Here is a 7,324-nt window from a genome sequence, read left to right on the forward strand (position 1 = left end):
GGAGCACCACCTCCCACATGCGGTTTCACATTGTGCTCGGATTCTTGGTTGTGATGCAGGCTCCCTTCTTTTCAAGTATTTAGGGGTTCAAGTTGGCACTAACATGACTCTTAGGAGAAATTGGATGACCGTTGTGGACAGGGTTCATCATCGTCTCTCTTCTTGGAAGGAAAAAACCATTTCTTTTGGGGGAGATTAACTCTTGTGAAGTCGGTTCTAGGTTGCCTCCCTCTGTATTTTTTTTCTTTATTTAGAGCTCCAAGCTTGATTATTGATCTCTTAAAGAAACTGATAAGACGGTTTATCTGGGGAGGAAATAATGAGAAAAACAAGATAAATTGGGTTGTGTGGAAAATCATTTTATTTGATAAGGAAAAAAGAGGTTTGGGATTTGGATCTTTATATTCTTTAAATTGGGCCCTTCTTATTAAATGGATTTAGAGATATCAAGTCGATCATAATTTTTTATGGAGGCGGGTTATTTGTGGAATTCACAATCTTGACAGAAAACCTGTGAAATCTATGGCTAAAAAATCATTCCCCTGTGTTTGGTATAATATTTCGAAGGTAATTCAAGATCTATAGATAATAGGTATCGACTTTAACTCTCTTTTCGATATTAGTGTCAAATCTTGTGTGGATACTCTCTTTTGGCATGACAAATGGATTGGAGCTAATAATCTTGCTTCTGACTTTCCGTCCCTTTATAAGTTGGACAAGAAAAAAAATTGCTTTGTTTTGAGATTGGGTTTCAATTTAATTATTTGGGCCTGGAAAAGAGCTCCAAGTACTCAATTAGAGACTACTGAGTTTTTCGCCTTTAAAAATTGCTTAGAATCTGCAACTATTTCTTACAGGTTTGATACATGGAGATCGAATCTCTCTTCGAATGGGAAATTCTATGTTCGAGATCTTCGAAGATTGATTGACTCGAGACTTACTACTTCGATGAACAACTCTACTGATTGGATCAAGTTGGTTCCCTTAAAAATCATTTGTTTCACTTGGTGTGCTGCATCGATCGCATTTCATCTGCGATTGCGCTTTCTTGTAGAGGTATCAGAATTCATGTTACTTCCTGTTATAGTTGTGACACGGTGCTGGATGAAATGAAGCATATTTTTCTTGGATGTCCTTTAGCTATAGAGACGCTGGACAGGATTCTTAAGTGGTGTAATATCTCTCCCCATCTATCTTTATAGGTTGATGGGTTGGTCAACTTTGCAGCCCATTGGAGAAAAGCCCAAAAATAAGCTTTTCCTAGCCATCATCTATGGCTATTTATGGGGGGTTTGGCAGGCTCGGAATGAGAAGATTTTCAATAAAACATGTATTTCTTATTCGAAATTGACGGATAATATCATTACTATGGTGTTTAGTTGAGTAAAACATAGGAAGGATTTTGGAAATTGTAATTGGTCTAATTGGTGTGTTTGTCCTTTCAACATAAATTTTTTCTATTTTTTCTTTGTCGTGCCTTCCTCCTTTAGGTAGTGACTTTTTTAATATAATTTCGTAATTTCCAAAAAATAAAGAATTCCAAAAAAACGTTGTAGTCATATATGTTGTTAGGTTCAAATGTCGATTGATATATGTTGTGCGGACGTGTGGACAATTCTATTCTGTGAGAATAACAAAAAAAAATATGTTGTTTGATAATGTGAATACGTTTAATCTTACATAACTATTGACATTATCACGCATTCTCACCGATTAAGTCGTCTATATGGTTATTATAAACTTTTTTTATTATTCACATTCTGTTAGAATGTTTATTTATTCGTATTCTGTAAGAATGAAAATGAGTGAAAAACGTTGCATGCGAACAAAAATGAATAAGAATTAGTGAGAATGAATTGGAATGACAATAATTGTGTGAAGTTGAACGTATTCACATTACTAAACAACTTATCATTTTATTAATTCTTAGAAAATAGTATTGTCCACACGTCCATATACTGTAACATCCCGAGTTCAGGAGTGCAAGTTCAGGGTTCAAAGTGAAAATGTGTAACGCCTATGTTTCCGGGCTTGCCATTTTTAGCAATGTAATAGTCTAGGTTAACCTTTGTAACCCATTTTGAAATAATAAGAATGTATTATTTGAGTATTATGTGTTTTGTGCTTAATTGCTTAATTATGTGGTCTGATTAATTAAGAATAAAAATAAGCGTCAAAATTTAAGTGTAAAATAAACTTAATATCTTTGGTTAATGTTGTAGTAGTTGAAACGAGGTTTCCGAATATATATAGAACCCCCAAATCTGACTTCGTATGAGGAAGTTATGATTTATCGAAGTTTCGAATTAGATGTGTGCAGCCTGAAATACTCGATTTGAGATCGAGCGGTTTTTAGCCGAAGCAATCTAAATGAGAATCGAAGATCTCATTGTTGGTATCAAAGCAATAAAAAGTTAGGCGAGAACGGACGTCAAACGAAGAAGTTATGAATTTATAACGAAGTTTTTCTGTCGCGGCCTATTAAAAATAAATAATAAAAATAAAGTCAAAATTAGCCGACGGAGTCTAAACGAAAGTTGTAGAGCGTAGTCGCACCTTTCCGTGGATATAAAGAACGTCGAGAACGGAGTTCGTATGAAGAAGATATGAATTTCCGAAGTTTGATAAATAAATTGTATTTATTTTTAAATCAAAAATCCGGCATTATCCGAAGCCGAGTCACCAGTCCGATCCGACGTACGCCCCGCGTACTCCGAAGAGTGTCGACACTTCGGATGACGCATGCAGTGACGATTTCGGAGGCTAGTACGCCCCACGTATTCCGAGGTTCCAGCCTCTATAAAAGGGATCCGAAGGCAGCCGGCTATTTTGCCAATTTCTTCTCTTCTCTCTCCCGTTTTGCATCGTTTTGCGTGCCAGAAATACCCCGAAGCCCCGGTATCATACTCTAGCCCCGAGGCAAGTCCTGAGATCCCGAAGATCCCGAGCCGAAGCTCTGCCCGCGAGAAGTTCGATTTTTGTGGAGATCTTCCAGATCTGCTGTGGATTACTACTTCTGCAAGTCGTAGTGCTGTCCGATCATCTTTTGATCAAGTGAGTGTATACTACCTTTCATAAACACGATAATAATACAAGTGCGGTTTGAGTGTATTAAGTAAATTGTGGTTTATATGTGTGAGGGTATAGTTACTTTCTTCTAACGAGTAACTATGAAGTATTTTATATGATATACTTGTTATGTGTATATTTTGTGATTGTATACGTGAATGGATATTCACTTTATTCCATCTCATAGATCTGAATTGTTTTCTATGGAATACGTGTTATGTGGTATGCCTCATCTGTTATGTGGAATATATATTGAATGAAAATGATATACAGGTTATAAACTATGTATGAAAATATATATTCTTATCTACTAATATGTTGGGTAGAACATGGGTAGATAGTTGGTGTGTAATAAATAGATGAGAGGCCTCGATGTTGTTGTTGTTGTTGATCTAGTTATTCAGCGGAGTATGGATAACGACCACGGACTCCTTCTAGACAGTCCAGTGGAACGCTAGCAGGTTCATAACCTGTAGGTGTTGTGAACAATGTGTTCACTGGTGTACTCTATCCCCCTCATGGTTGCCTTTAGGATATCTATTGTTGAGGAAACCCCTTCGCAGTGATGTCCGTCCCGATGAAAATCCTAGATTAGGTCCCTTGAGATAGTTGTTGTTTTAGGGACGTAAAGTGAGGATAACGGGAATGGGTAATCGGGATAGTGATTGGTTGGTGAAATTAAATATAACTTATTTATTGTGGGTTGAAAACCCTATATGCTCACCAGGCTCCCAAGCCTGACCCACTCAGTTTTATTTGTATTACAGGAAGTGGCACAAGGGCGTAAGATGGATGGATCATCTTGTTGTTTTGTTTACAAGTCTGTATATGTATATATTTGTTGAATGACTTGTAATGTTATCGTTTATGCTTTATGGTCTGTATCGGAACATGACATCCCGAGTTTTGATTATATAATGAAATGCATCTCTTGATGAAATGCTTTGATGAATATTATTTTATCATGTTTTGTTTTGGGAACAAATTACGCAACTCTTTCAAATCAAAAGGATTTACTCTGAAATTATTTAAAAGCATAAATGAAAATCGGTCTTTTCTGGCCGAGATTTTGGGGATGTCACAAAATGTATAAGAGCAACTCGGCGAGTAGAGTCGCGACTTTGGTCGCGTGTTAAGTGGCCAACTCGGCGAGTCGGCGGCTGAACTCGGCGAGTTGGTGCTGGGTGAAGAAAACCCTAATCTTCAGGGTTTGCCCCCTATTTAAAGGATGTTATGCCTTCTCTTCAGCCTCTATTTACCCTGAGAGTTCCAGAGAAAACCCTAATCGTGAGAAACTCCATTATTGAGAGGATTGAAGCTTGGAAGAAGGAATTTGTGAAGAGAAGTTGGAGGAATTCGAGGATAGCACCAAGAGGGCTTGTGGATCTGAAGTCTACATCAGTTTAGGCTCATCTTTGGGGTAAGAATCCTCTGTATTGAACCCTTTTTCCCTTATTGTCATCCATTGTAACATCCCGAAATAGCAAGAGTAGAGTTGAAGGGCTAAAAGTGTTATTTGAGGAAGAGTGACTCGGCGAGTCCATGGATGGACTCGGCGAGTACAGTCGCGAATTTGGTCGCGTGTTAAGTAGCCGACTCGGCGAGTCGATGAGATGGACTCGGCGAGTAGGCGCTGGGTGGAGAAAACCCTAATTCTCGGGGTTGAGCCCTATATAAGGAACATTATGTTCCTTCCCCAGCCTCTCTATTTCCCTCTTGAGTACCAGAAACCCTAAATCGCAGAGGAGCTCCATTGTTGAGTGGATTGGAGCATTGGAGAAGTTTGTTGAAGGAATTTTGTGGAAATTGAAGGCTTGGGGCAAGGGGCTTTGCTTGGAATCAACTTCATTTCAGTTGGGGGCGTCCATTGGAGGTAATATCTCGTTCTTGGTCTGATTGTATGTTGTTTCTTCAATTTGGGGTTTGTGGGATCTTGTCTAAGGATGTAAATGGAAGTCTAGAGGTTAGATCTGAGGTTGCTACCTCAGATCTGGAAGGGAGGAGAATCAGAGAGCATGAAAGTCCCTGTGTTGGAGTGTTTAGTGAAGCTTGCAAGTCCCAAACCCTAGTTATAAGTGAATAAGGCCTAGATCTCTTGGGATTCACGTAAAGTTTGCCACTTTACGTGATGGATGAGTTGTATAAGGCTAGATCTATGTTTTGGATCTTTTTCATGGCTTGGAATGCTTCTGGAAGGATTCAGATCGGTGGTACTCGGCGAGTCACATGGGTGAACTCGGCGAGTTGCTTGAAGACGAGCTGGGACTCGACGAGTTGGAAGAACAACTCGGCGAGTCGGATGAAGATAGCCTGGAACTCGGCGAGTTGTATGAACAACTCGGCGAGTAGGTTGATGATAGCCTTAGACTCGGCGAGTCTTGTCGAGGAGTTCCGATATTCTCTGGTTGAGTCGAGAATCGGTGAGTCAAGGGATGACTCGGTGAGTTGTGTGCGAGTGGACTCTGAGTTGTTGGACTCGGCGAGTCTCGGGGTGACTCGGCGAGTTAGGTCGCGGATTGAGAGAAGTTCTGAGTATGGGAACTCGGCGAGTCAGAGGGTTGACTCGGCGAGTAGGGTCAGTCAGGGGTTGACTTTGACCTTGTCTTTGACCAAGGGTGGATCAGTGGTTTCCAGGGGTATTCTAGTAATTGTTGATTATTGTTTTGAGTTCAGTGCATTGGTGGTTGACCAGTGGTGGAGATCGTATCAGTGATCGGAGTAGCTTGGATTATCTGTTCAGTCGGTAGTTTCGAGGTGAGTTATCCTCACTATATCAACGGGGTCTAAGGCACCAAGGCCGGCCCTTATCGGATTGAGATCCGGGTAGTTGTTATTATGTTACTGCTTTATCATGTTTGCATCCTGTGAGTTAGGATGGTATATGCTAGAGACCTGATTGAGATCGGTATCCAGAGAGATAGGGAGATGCTATGTTGGTGACCTGTTAGGTCGGTATCCTGGTTAGGATAGTGGCATGTTATGTGATCTGTTAGAGCTGCTTGAGGTCTGTGATTTGCTTTATGAATATATGTATGTATGTGCACATGGATGTTTGGACTGGAGATGGGTTGAGGCGGGTCCTGCTGTGTGCAGTAGGCCAAGATACCCAGGGCGGACCGGTTGTCCCATAGGCCCAGCGAGCGGTCCGGATAGGCTGTAGGTCCCGATAGGGGCGGACCAGACGTACCGAAGGCTCGGAGAGTGGACCAGACAGACTGAAGGCCCGGTGCGGGCGAACCGGTCATACTGTAGACTCAGAGAGTGGACCATGTGGATTGAAGGCCCGGGAACGGGCGGACCAATCACATTGCAGACTCGATGTATGTGGATAGACCCAGAGGGTGGACCAGGTGGACTGTTGGCCGGTGCGGCGGACCAGTCACACAGTAGACCCGGAGAGCATGGTTGTTCTGTGTTTGGATATGTTATGGCATGTTATGCGTGTATGGTATTTGTGGTTGGTATTTTGGGGGTATCTCACTAAGCTTTCGGGCTTACAGTTGTGGTTTCATGTTTTTCAGGTTCTTCAGGAGATCGTGGCAAGGCGAAGGCGTGATCGTACCGCTCCTCATAATTTTGTGGTGTTATGATTCTGGGAATACGATAAATGTTTTGTATTGAAAACCTTTTGTAAAGAATTATTGGAATTGAGATGTTTTTGAAAAATTTAAAATTGGTTGTATTTTTCGGTCGTTACAAGTTGGTATCAGAGCTAGGGCACGGGTCGATGTGTTCGACGGGGGCGTCGAACCCTATAATGGGGGGTGAAAGTGGGTTAGATCTGATCCCACATCGGCTGGGAAGGAGAACTAAGCATTCCTTATAAGGGATGTGGATACCTTCCCTATCACAACGCGTTTTAAAGCCGTGAGGGCAGCAGATCCCATAAGAACTCTGCAGTTAAGCGTGCTCGGGCGGGAGTAGTACCAGGATGGGTGACCCCCTGGGAAGTCCTCGTGCCGAGTGGCCCAAAGCGGACAATATTGTGATACGTGCCAGAGGGGGTGTTACATCCATGGTGGTTGTTTTGGGGTTTTTGGAGGATTTCATGAGTCATTTCGGGATTGGAAGATGGATCTGAGGATGCTACCTCAGATCTGGAGTAGTGATTATCCAAAATCGCATAAAGTCCTTGTGATAAGTGATTGGTGAAGCTATCTTGTCCCAAACCCAAACCCTAAAGTGTAAAATGCCTAGATCTCTTTGAATTCACGTAAAGTTCGCCACTTTACGTGATGGATGGTTTGTAGGAGGC

This window comes from Lactuca serriola, chromosome 6, assembly GCF_051521515.1.
Source record: "Lactuca serriola cultivar US96UC23 chromosome 6, Lser_US96UC23_V15, whole genome shotgun sequence".
NCBI classification, from domain to species: domain Eukaryota; kingdom Viridiplantae; phylum Streptophyta; class Magnoliopsida; order Asterales; family Asteraceae; genus Lactuca; species Lactuca serriola.